Genomic DNA, 12856 nt, shown 5'->3' with positions numbered 1-12856 from the left:
AGCTGAGAGGGAAATGAGAGGACTAGTTCCTTATGCTATTCTAGGTCCCTAATTGCCTCATCCTCTTTTGACTTTTATTATTTATAGAAGATTACAGTGAACATCTTATACACTCTCATAGACTCTCTTTTCCCCTCCTATTCATTGTATAGCTCTCCTCTGCACTTGAACATTTATGAAGCATCTCAGTTGTATGAATTCATACGTTACAGCAGTGGCTACACTCTGGAAGTAGTTAATTGATTATAAAATGCATTAGGATATCCTCTGTTTATGAAAGACACTGTAAAAATGTATGTTTTTCTTTATAAGAAAAATACATCTGTCCTAAGTGTTTATTTTCTGTCTCACTTTGATCCAATATGTTTAGCCATCCAGCTACTTCTAGCTTTGGACAACTTTACTTTTCCCCTCCTTGAACCATCTCAGCTTTGATCGGACGTCCGTCCCGTTGTTCAGTTCATGTTCATTGACCAGTTTTCAATTTTGCTTCCCCTGGTCAGATCCCATTTCAATTTTTCCTCTTCCAGTTTTTTTGTGTGTCTTCTGTTCTAAAGTCAAGTTATCATAGTCCTATCAGACTATTGGGCTGCTCTCTCATTAGAGAGAGAGAGAGAAAGAGATAGTTGTTGGTGGTTTAACCTGAGAAGAAGAGTCCTTCATAGTAACCTCAGGTCATATAAGAATTGAACCTTTGCTGTTGGTAACACTGTGTGTAACAAGAAAGCCATCCAGCCAGCTGAGCTAATGAATCCTCTCTCTTGTTCTGTATCTTAATGATATAGTCATCAGTTTTGGCCTTTTGAGATTGGTAAGACCCTTCCTCCCACTGAAACATGCTCCAGTTGCCCCATCACATCCAGAATCTGATTCAAAGGCTCTTCCTTCCTTAAGCTTGGGATCCCACTGGTCTAGACCTGAAGAGTTGGTGAATCTGGGCTCCTTCTCCTCCTAACTGCTCACTCTCCCATCTAAGCACCCTGTCCTCAACATAAACAGCAGCATCTACCTTTTCCCAGCAGCTACCAGTTCTGAACAAGGGTCACTGGATTCAAAATGTTGACTCTGCTTTCTTTGTACAGATGCTGCCAGACCTACTGAGTTTCTCCAGCAATATCTTTTTTTGGATCCAAAAAGTTGCAGAATTTCTCTTTGCCCTTTACACACTTGCCAGTCCAGTTGTTGGGAGTGGGTTAGCTCAGCTGGTTAGATGGTTGATATGTGCTACACAGGGATGCTAATTCCCAAACTGGCTGAGGTTACCATGAACGAGCCCAGGGGAGAGGTCCTTCTCAACCTCTCCCCTCGTCTGAGGCATGGTGACCCTCAGGTTAAATCACCGCCAGTCCTTTCTTGTGAGCAGGGAAAGATTTAAAATGGAGTTGAAGAGGAACATTTTCACACAGAGGGTGATGCGTGTATGAAAATGAACTATCAGAGGAAGTGGTGGAGGCTGGTACAATTACAACATTTAAAAGGCATCTGGATGGGTATATGAAATGGAAGGTTTTTGAAAGATATGGGCAGAATGCTGGAAAATGGGACTAGATTAATTTAGGATATCTGATTGACATGGAGAAGTTGGACCAAAGGGTCTGTTTCCATGCTGTATAGATCAATGACTCGAATGAGAGAGCACCCTTCGGTCTGGAAACACTATGGTAACTTGACCTTTGTTCCAGTCAATATTAAGATTAGTTGTAATACTAGCTGCTCCTTACGACTTTCTGTAGCTTTCCTGGAAAGTTGCTCCTTTGTTTCCTCCCTGATACTAACAATGACTATTAAACTAACTGTGCATGTATTCTGCAGGACAATATCCCAAGTTTAATTGATACTCGCTTTTCCTCAAGCACTGCATCTCCCACAGTTCCCCAACTCTGTGCGGTGTTCATGCGCAGAGTCAGCCAGCTCTGTGTGTGTGTGTGTGCATACAAAGACTGGCATCTTCACTCAGGGCTTTAGTTACAAGGAGGAGGCTGAGAGAGGAAGTAGGAATGAATAAATCTGTGCTGTCCTTTCAGAGAAAGCGGCTTTCCTTCGCCTTTTGTCGGGAGGCAGGGAGTTGCGGAAAGTTGTTGGTAAGTTTTGTTTTGGAGAAAGGAGTTGTGCTCCCTGGTGTTTTATTGCTTTTCTTTGATGGTGGAGGTCAGCATGGATTGAGGGAGGGTGTGAAGAAAGGGGTTTTGTTTTTGTTTTGCTTATCTATCTGGGTAAAGTTTGATAAAGTTACTTGTGTGCAGTATTTACTGAGCTGCTCCGCTCCTTCACCAGTATAACAATGTGTCTCAGTCTGGAGAGTGAAATGTAGCGGGCGGTGCGGTCAATGTGAGTATTTCTGTGGTTATGAGTGATCGAGTGTTTTAATCCCAACACAAGGGCTTCCCTTTCACTTCGAGTTCGAAGCTGAGGTTTTAAATTTTAATTCTCGAGAGCAGGATTGCTGGTGGGAGAAGCCAGTTAATGTGAACGAGAACAGGTCTTCAGTGACAAAGCAATAGCAGTTGAACCTGTTCACGTCCCCCAAGGGGTGTCCTGTGAGAGGAGAAACCAGGGTTTCACTCTGACCCAGGCGAGAAAATGTAATATGTTTGAAGTTTAATCTTGTAGGTACTGTGATTCCTTCTTAATTCTCCAGTCCTTCATTTTTTTTTTAAAATGCCAACTGTTGATATTTTGTTGCGCTTGGGATAATAAGGAGGAGGAGGAGGCCATTCGGCCCCCCGAGCTCACTCTGTTATTCAGTAAGATCTGGCCCGAAGTGCACTTTCCTCTCTGCCCCCTGTAATCCTCCAACCCCTTGTAGACCAAAACCAGCTTTGAGTATATTCGTTGACACGGCCTCCACTACTGTCTGCAGCACAGAATTCCAAAGGTTAACAGCATTCCAAAAGAGAGAACCTTGCTTCCCCCCCCCCCCCCCCCCCCCATCTTTGCTTTAAATGGGAGAGCCCTGTAAGACCATGAGAAATAGGAACCAGGAGTAGGCTGTTTGAGCCTTTCAGTAGGATCATAGTTGATCTGGTATTCCTCATGTCCACTTTCCTACCCTTTCCTCTGTAACCCTTTGATTCCCTGACTGATCAAGAATCTATCCATCCCAGCCTGAAGTATACACGCAGACTCTGTCCCACAGCTCTCTTATGGCAAGGAGTTTCAAAGACACTGCACTCTCAGAAGGAATTCCTCCTCATCTCAGTCTGATATTGTCATTTCTTTACTCTGAGACCACTCCTGTGGTCCTAGACCCTCTCACTGAGGGGAGATATCCTCTTTGTTTACCCTGTCAAGTTCCATAAGAATCCTATAATCTACCTGTTTCTGTGTGATCTTCTAACATAGGAGAAAAATTGAAGCCACTCCTGTTATTCAACAAAGATCTGCCCAATTCGATATGCATTGGGGAGGGGGGAGTATCCATGCATTTTAATTTGGAAAACATTTTGTGTTGTTTTCTTTTTTTTAAAAAAAAGCAGGTTATAGTTCTGTGAATATTTGTAGGGATTTGGCACAAGTCTGGTGACTTATTTGCTTTTGATTTGGATTTTGCAGTTCCTTTACAAGTCTTGTTATTTCTGTGATATTTCACATGTTTACACAGTAATAGTAGCAGGACTTCATATGACTTTTTTTTCCCCTAGAAAAAAGGCAATTGTGGTCAGTTACAAACTTTTCCTTTTTTTAATGAGAGGTTTTGTTCATTTAATATTGTAATATTGTTTTGCCCTTTTTAATGGATCAAGTTTTTGCAGGAAGGCAAGCCTTCTAGTTATGGTAAACTGATGGTGATAATTCACAGGTTTTGCTGGTTTAGATTCAATAATAACTGGAAGGGTTTGTTATGATACTGAAGCCACCTCTGACAGATTGAAAAGGAAACCAATGATATTATGAGGGTTAATCATTTGGGCAGTAAATGGATACATGTTGATCATAACTTAGAAAAAAGTAAATGCGTGTCAACTGTAAAACCTGTGAATAGCACAAGGTCTAAATAAATAATGAGGAATTGCAACACAAGTGCGTTATAACTTTACAAGCCACAGTTCCTCAATATGTTTCTTATAGTTATTTAAAAAGGTGAATCCTTTGTAGTCTTCTGAAGTAATGTTGTTGACCCAAATTCTATTGCTTTGCTTATTTTATTTTCAGAGAATGTAGAGAATTGAGTAACTCCATTTAGGTCGAGATGATTAGCAAATACTACTCCATTTGCTGTAGCAGTTGACATTGTCTGAATTCCCTGATTAGATTGCTGCTGTGTAATCTACACCTATTAGGTATCTTAAATGTACAATAGATGAGAATCACAGAATCTAGGTTAAGATTCTATCTATTATTCACTACTTCAAAACTGAAATAATTTCATGACTAGTGCTTCTTTGTTATAATTCCACAGAACAAATCGTCAGAAAGCTCTGCATTTGTTAGATTCCATGACTAGCCATCATGGAGTCTATTTTAGTTTATGTAGTAAACAGAACACTGTTTTCTCTCCCCCACTGAGACCTAGGTTTAGCTCCAGCTCAGACTAGAGCAGAAATAAATCAATTTTGGTTGTCAAGGTAAGTTAATGCAGCCTCAAATTTCCAGTTCGCAATGAATGTGAGTTTGTATTCGTTCAGGTCAGATGGTAGCATATGTATTTGAGTTGGTAGACTATTCATTTGAAGAATGGGTGTGTAGCTTAGGCACTTGCAATTTCATTATTGGGTACTCTTTTATTAATGAGGCGTGAAGCCAGAATATGCCTATCGTGGATGTTTAGCTTGGTGTGAAAGAAATGTATAGCACTAATTTAAAATATCAACTTTCATCCTCCTGTCAACACCCAAAATCCGATTAGCTGGTTGTAATTTCTTTAATGTGGGAGTGATGTACAAATCTGATGCTATTTTACTCCTTTGGAATATTTAGGAAAATAGTAGGAACATGAAACCTGCTCTGCTCCCGATTTTAGTTTGTCTTGATCTGTACCTTTTTCTTTTAAAAACTTATTTCGTAGGAGTACAAGAATAGAACATAGAATATTAAGTGCAGTACAGGCCCTTTGGCCCTCAAATATGCCACAGGTCGGTGCAACAATCTGAAGCCCATCTAACTTGTACTATTCCATTATCATCCACATGTTTATCCAATGACCATTTTAAATGCTGTTAAAGTTGGTGAATCTACTACTGTTGCAGGCAGTACCTTCCATGCCCTTATTACTCTCTGAATAAAGAAACTATCTCTGACATCTGTCCTATATCTATCACCCCTCCATTTAAAGCTATATCCCCTTGTGCTAGCCATCACCATCCAAGGAAAAAGGCTCTCACTGTCCACCCTCTCTAACCCTCTGATTATTTTATGTCTCAATTAAGTCCCCTCTCAACCTTCTTCTCTCCAGTGAAAGAAAAGCCTCCAATCCCTCGACCTTTCCTCATAATACCTTCCCTCCAGGCCAGACAACATCCTAGTAAATCTCCTCTAAGCCCTTTTCCAAAGCTTCCATATCCTTCCTATAATACAGTGACCAGAACTGTACGCAATATTCCAAATGCGGCTGCACCAGAGTTTTGTACAACTGTAGCATGACCTCATGGCTTCAAAATCCAATCCCTCTACCAATGAAAGCTCACATACCGCCTTATCAACCTGGGAGGCAACTTTGAGGGATCTATGTACATAGTCACCAAGATCTCTCTGCTCATCTGCACAACCAAAAAGCTTGCCATTAGCCCAGTACTCTTGATTCCTGTTGCTCCTTCCAAAGTGAATCAGCTCATACTTTTCTGCATTAAACTCTATTTGCCATCTCTCAGTCCAGCTCTGCAGCTTATCTATGTCCCTCCTGTAACCCACAACATCCTTCAGCACTATACACAACTCCACCAACCTTAGTATCATCTGCAAATTTACTAACCCATCCTTCTATGCCCTCATCCAGGTCATTTTATAAAAATATCAAACAGCATTGGCCCCAAAACAGATCGTTGCGGTACGCCATTAGTAACTGAACTCCAGGATGAACATTTTCCATCAACCACCACCCTCTGTCTTCATTCATCTAGCCAATTTCTGATCCAAACAGCTAAATCACCCTCAATCCCATGCCTCAGTATTTTGTGCAATAGCCTACTGTGGGAAGCCTTATCAAACCCCTTACTGAAATCCATTTACCCACCACATCAACCGCTTTTACCCTCACCCACCTGTTTGGTCATCATCTCAAAGAACTCAATAGAGTTTGTGAGGCATTTGGACTTCAGGGTTAAGGTAAGAGGAGGGCTTATACAAATTAGGCCCGTTTTCTCTAGAATTTTAGAAGGTTAAGAGATGATTTGATCAAAGCCTTTAAGATGATATTAAGAAAATATGGGATAGATAAACTATATTAAAGTATGGGAGACTGATTAATTGATTAGCAAGGATAGATCTCATGAAATACAGGGAGAACTAGCCACTTGGATACAGAACTGGCTGAAAGGTAGAAGACAGAGGGTGGTGGTGGAGGGTTGTTTTTCAGACTGGAGGCCTGTGACCAGTGGAGTGCCACAAGGATCGGTGCTAGGCCCTCTACTCTTTGTCATTTACATAAATGATTGGGATGCGTGCATAAGAGGTACAGTTAGTAAGTTTGCAGATGACAGCAAAATTGGAGGGGTATTGTACAGCGAAGAGGGTTACCTCTGATTACAACAGGATCTGGACCAGATGGGCCAATGGGCTGAGAAATGGCAGATGGAGTTTAATTCAGATAAATGCGAAGTGCTGCATTTTGGAAAAGCAAATCTTACCAGGACTTATACACTTAATGGTAAGGTCTTAGGGAGTTTTGCTGAACAAAGAGACCTTGGACTGCAGGTTCATAGCTCCTTGAAAGTGGAGTCACAGGTAGATAGGATAGTGAAGGTGGTGTTTGGTATGCTTTCCTTTATTGGTCAGAGTATTGAGTACAGGAGTTGGGAGGTCATGTTGCGGCTGTACAGGACATTGGTTAGGCCACTATTGGAATATTGCGTGCAATTCTGGTCTCCTTCCTATCGGAAAGATGTTGTGAAACTTGAAAGGGTTCAGAAAAGATTTACAAGGATGTTGCCAGGGTTGGAGGATCTGAGCTACAGGGAGAGGCTGAACAGGCTGGGGCTGTTTTCCCTGGAGCGTCAGAGGCTGAGGGGTGGCCTTTAGAGGTTTACATAATTATGAGGGGCATGGATAGGATAAATAGACAAAGTCTTTTCCCTGGGGTTGGGGAGCCCAGAACTAGAGGGCATAGGTTTAGGGTGAGAGGGGAAAGATATAAAAGAGACCTAAGGGGTAACTTTTTCATGCAGAGGGTGGTACGTGTATGGAATGAACTGCCAGAGGAAGTGGTGGAGGCTGGTACAATTGCAACATTTAAGAGGCATTTGGATGGGTATATGAATAGGAAGGGTTTGGAGGGATATGGGCCAGGTGCTGGCAGGTGGGACTAGATTGGGTTGGGATATCTGGTCGGCATGGACGGGTTGGACCGAAGGGTCTGTTTCCATGCTGTACATCTCTATGACTCTATATCCACTGGTTGGGCATTGGAGAACTAATGAGTATAGTTTGAGAATGAGGGCCAAACCATTGTGAAATGTTAGGAAGCACGTCTACACTCAAAGGATGGGAGAGGCTTGGAACTCCTATCCATTGACAGCAGTGAATGAAGGATCAGTTGGTAAGTTTAAATCTGAGATCATTTTTTGTTAAGCAAAAGTGCTAATAGATATGCGCCAAAGGCAGGTATGTGGAATTAGGCCACAGATCATCCATGATCTCATTGAGTGGTGGAACAGGCACGTGAGGCTGATGGCCTACCTCTCTTCCTGTTCTCCTATATCCTTTTAATCTAACAATCGGTCTGAAAAACCATATTTCCTCATCAATGCACAGCCTTACTGACTCAGACGTTTTAACAACCTCAATTTTGATCACCCTTTCTGAACTTGAACAGAATGCCAGTCATGGTCTTTTTGGATGCTGTTTTATTTTCTTTAACCATAAAGCGATCTCTCTCTTTATGGATGTCAGCTCCATCAGAGAACAAGCTGTGGTTGTTGGGATTGTGAAGGTGAGTGGAACACTAAGCTTCTTGGAATTTTAATCTCTTAACCAGCTTGATGAAAGGATGCAATAGTTTGCTTTTGTAGATTTGCTTTTCTCGTGATTACACCTTAGCAGTAACTTATGAAATTACTGAAATTCATACCTGTCTGACTTGGAATATCTCTGAGGGTAAATCTCTTGCTTGGAGCATGTTTTAGCTTAACTTCATGAAGGTTTTTTGCCTCTTTCATAATTAATAACCTGTCTTTTAAAGCAGTACAATGTTAACATGCCTTCTCCAGTTAAATATTGGTGAGGGGGGGCTGGGTGTGGAAAAAGCCACTGAGTCAAAGAAGGAAATCTTAGGACAGATGAACAAAATCTTGGTTGAATTGCTCATTTTTTCTTTTTCAGGAAGATAGTTGGAGTGAAAGAAGGTTTCAGGAGGCATTTTGAGTTTGCAGGGCTCAGACAGCTGGTGTTGGAACTGCCAAGATTGGGAACAAAGCAGAAAGTGGGAAAAGTACAGAAGCCAGAGTTGGAGGAAAGTTTTCAAAGAATTGTATGGGATTAGTTGGTTTTGAGGTAGGAAGGGCTAAAGACATCGTAATCATTGTCTTCAAGGATGAGAAATTGAATATCAAGGCTAATATGGTAACACTATTTAAGAAAGCTGGTAAGGACAAGCCAGGAGCTATAGACCAGTGAGCCTGACATCGGTGGTGGGCAAGTTGTTGGAGAGAATCCTGAGGGATAGGATTTCCATGTATCTGGAAAGGCAAAGACTGATTTGGGATAGTCAATATGGCTTTGTGTGTGGGAAATCATATCTCACGAACTTGACTGATTGAGTTTTTTGAAGAAGTAACAAAGAGAATTGAGGGCAGAGCGATGGACATGATCTATATGGGCTTCAGTAAGGCATTCGACAAGGTTCCCCATGGGAGACTGATTAGCAAGGTTAGATCTCATGGAATACAGGGAGAAGTAGCTGCTTGGGTACAGAACTGGCTCAAAGGTAGAAGACCAGAGGGTGGTGGTGGAGGGTTATTTTTCAGACTGGAGGCCTGTGGAGTGCCACACAGATCGGTGCTGGGTCCTCTACTTTTTGTCGTTTACGTAAAATGATTTGGATGTGAGCATAAGAGTTATAGTTAGAAAGTTTGCAGATGACACCAAAATTGGAGGTGTATTGGACAGTGAAGAATGTTACCTCCGATTACAATGGGATCTTGATCAGATGGGCCAATGGGCTGAGGAGTGGCAGATGGAGTTTAATATAGATAAATGCGAAGTACTGCATTTTGGGAAAGCAAATCTTAGCAGGACTTAATGGTAAGGTCCTAGGGAGTGTTGCTGAACAAAGAGATCTTTGCAGTGCAGGTTCATAGCTCCTTGAAAGTGGAGTTGCAGGTAGCTAGGATAGTGAAGGTGGTGTTTGGTGATCTTTTCTTTATTGGTCAGAGCATTGAGTATAGGAGTTGGGATGTCATGTTGTGGCTGTACAGGACATGGTTAGGCCACTGTTGGAATATTGCGTGCAATTCTGGTCTCCTTCCTATCGGAAGAATGTTGTGAAACTTCTCAGGGAGAGGTGGGCGCCGCAGGGAGTGGAGTGCATCATTTCTCCCTCCAACTCTATTTTGATTTGATCCCTACCCTCCCCTTCACTGTTTTGCTCACACAGCATTGCCCTGTGGTTTGAAGGGCAGTGCTTGTCACTGGCCACTCGGGTGTTTTTTCTATCTTCCTGGTGGTGGAAATTGAATAAAGATTTGTGCACTTTGTGTCTTTTCACTGTGTCTCACACCTGCACACACACACCATGGGTGCTGGGGAAAAAAAATAAGCACTACCGCACTTAGGCGGTAGTGTGGGGGTTAAATTTAAAAAAAAGAAAAAAAAAAGAAAGAAGAAAAAAAAAAGAAAAAAAAAAAAAAGAAAAAAAGAACGAAAAGGGTTCAGAAAAGGGGATGGCATGGTGGTATAGCAGTTAGCACTGCTGCCTCACAGCACCAGGATCCCAGGTTTGATTCCAGCCTCTGGTGACTGCTTATGTGGAGTTTGCACATTCTCCCTGTGTCTGCGTGAATTTCCTCTGGGTGCTCCGTTTCCTCCCACAAACAAAGATGGCAGGTCAGGTGAATTGGTCATGCTAAATTGCCCATAGTCAGGGGTGAGTATGGGGAATGGGTCTAGGTGGGTTACTTTTCGGAGGGTTGGTGTGGACTTGTTGGGCCGAAGGGTCTGTTTCCATACTGTAGGGAATCTAATCTAATCTAAAGGATTTACAAGGATGTTGCCTGGGTTGGAGGATGTGAGCTATAGGGAGAGGCTGAATTGGTTGGGGCTGTTTTCCCTTGTGTCGGAACCTTATAGAGGTTTATAAAATCATGAGGTGCATGGATAGGATAAATAGACAAAGTCTTTTCACTGAGGTGGGGGAGTCCAGAACTAGAAGGCATAGGTTTAGGGTGAGAGGGGAAATATATAAAAGAGACCTAAGGGGCAATGTTTTCACGCAGAGGGTGGTACATGTATGGAATGAGCTGCCAGAGGAAGTGGTGGAGGCTGGTACAATTACAGCATTTAAAAGGCATCTGGATGGGTATATGAATAGGAAGAGTTTGCAGTGATATGGACAAAGTGAGTACTTCAGATACTGGACATCAGAGTCAAGATTAGAATGGTGCTGGAAAAGCACAGCAGGTCAGGCAGCATATGAGGACCAGGAAAATCGACGCTTTGGGCAAAAGCCCAAAAAAGTGATATGGACTGGGTGCTGGCGAATGGGACTTGATTAGGTTTGGATATCTGGTTGGCATGGATGAGTTGAACCGAAGATTCTGTTTCTGTGCTGTACAAATCTATGACTTTAAGCCATTGTAGTTCAGATCGCACGAGGTTATTTACTTTGTGAATGCAAATCACCTGAAGCCAAGTCATGGTCTCCTCATTTGCTGAGTTTAAGATGACTACTTCACCCCTTAGTCTGGATGGAGGACAGTCCCTGAATATGTGTGGTATTAAGGCTTTTTCCACAGGTGTAAAGTGTTTTGCATGACAGTCCCAGCAGTGGGAGGTTGCTCTGCAGGGTGAACTAAACCTGTTTAATAACAATCACTTTTGACCTAATAGCTCAAAGCCTATTTCACGGATTGGGTTCATCCCAAGGAACTTGTTTGTAACTTCCTGTGTTTCCCATTCCTTGATAGAGGATATCTGCTGGTGGATCATGTTCGGGACAGTTACTTCATATGGGATACAAGGTGGGTAGTGGGTAGTGGGTGGGTTGTACATGTTATCATGGAGTAGCTGAGTATGTTACAGAGTGGATGGTTTCAACTAGCTTGTGGATTTTCTCCAGTAAGCTGAATAATCAGGAATGATGTCTGTGAGGATAGGAAGCCAGGGGATTGATATTGACCAGAAGTTCCAGTAATGATTTGCATTATTACATAGAAATATTTAGTTGTTTGACCATGGCCAGACAGCTGTACTGTGTTCTGCTGTGCGGTTTAATGGGCAATAGGCTCATGGTGCATAGTAGTAATGTCCCTACGTCTGAATCTAGAGACTCACCTGTCCCAAGGTTCACTATCTCTGCGCCAGGAGGACTAGGTTCAAGTCCCACTTGCTCCAGAGGTGCAACTATTGCATGGTTTAACATCTTTGTGCATATACAATGGAACACATTAACTGCAACTTTAAGTCTGTGGAAGATTTGTTTCAGGTGACAGTTTTATATGTCAGTTATTTTGAAAGTCTATTGTTAACTTGAGTCTATTTTTAATTCCCTTTTTTAAAATATGGTGGTGTCTCAGAAATTTAATGTTTTCTTTGCCTGCAGCTTTAAGTTTAATGGAGAGTTCACATTTATTTATTAGTTCTTCTCATTCTGCTTCTGTAAAATTCCAAATACCCTTCAAGCAACAGAAGGTATGATCTTCTACAGTTGCTGCATTATTTAACAAATGAGTTGGTGTGAATTGTATAACAAAAAAGTAGCTCCTGAAAATCAAAAACAAACTCTGGAAGATACCATGATGAGACCTCCAAATACGTTATTTTGATCCCTTGTGTGTTTGAAGTACATAGGCCATTGATGTTTTCTTTAAATATCACAGGCAAGTGATGAGAGTTGGGGGGTACAGAGAGGCAACTGAAGGGATAGCTACAAACAGTAGAACGACATGAAGTTTGGATAAGAGAACAGAGTAAAGACTTTTGACTTGAGGGCTTTAGGGCTACGTTTTGAGATTAAAAGTACAGAAGGGTAAGAAAACCAATGCATTTAAGTTGTGACTGGAAAATTTGAAAATTAGAAGGTGCTAAGAGACCAGATCAACAAGGATGGGGCTGATGGATGAATAGGACCCCCTGATAAATGTGAGATAATGTACTTTGGAAGAACAAACAAAAAAGGGAGTATTCGATGAGTGGAAGGTCACTAGGAAGCTCAGAGGAACAGCAGGGTCTTGGGGGTGCTTGTCCACAAATCCCTGAAGGTTGCAGGACTGGTTAATTGGGTCATTAAGAAGGCAATATGGATGCATGCTGTTATCAGTCATGGCATAGATGACAAGAGCAGGGAGGTGATGTTGGAGCCGTACAGGACCTTAGTTAGGTCACAGCTGGAATACTGTGTGCAGTTCTGGTCACCACAGGAAGGATGTAGTAGCACTTGAAAGGGTAGAGAGGAGATTCACCAGGATGTTGCCTGGGTTGAAGCATTTTAGTGATGAAGAGAGACTGGATACGCTCTTGTTTTCTTTGGAGCAGAGAAGGTTGAGGGGAA

The 12856-nt window shown here is 42.1% G+C and overlaps 1 protein-coding gene across 7 annotated transcripts in view; it reads left to right on the top strand.

The window, feature by feature from the left end:
- The first annotated feature begins 1915 nt into the window (after positions 1-1915).
- The window catches only part of kank1a (KN motif and ankyrin repeat domains 1a), a 260651-nt gene continuing 249710 nt past the window's right edge, over positions 1916-12856 (top strand). For 5 of the 7 annotated variants that reach the window (XM_072590828.1, XM_072590818.1, XM_072590809.1 and 2 more), the window contains exon 1: positions 1916-2081. The gene's annotated coding sequence lies outside the window, so the exon portion shown is untranslated. The remainder of the gene's footprint in view (positions 2082-12856) is intronic. The other 2 variants (XM_072590789.1, XM_072590767.1) reach the window with 1 other exon arrangement.

This window comes from Chiloscyllium punctatum, chromosome 2 (genome assembly GCF_047496795.1).
Source record: "Chiloscyllium punctatum isolate Juve2018m chromosome 2, sChiPun1.3, whole genome shotgun sequence".
In the NCBI taxonomy this organism is placed as follows: domain Eukaryota; kingdom Metazoa; phylum Chordata; class Chondrichthyes; order Orectolobiformes; family Hemiscylliidae; genus Chiloscyllium; species Chiloscyllium punctatum.
Note: the sequence above shows the minus strand (reverse complement) of the source record. Positions and strands in the feature narration are given on the sequence as shown.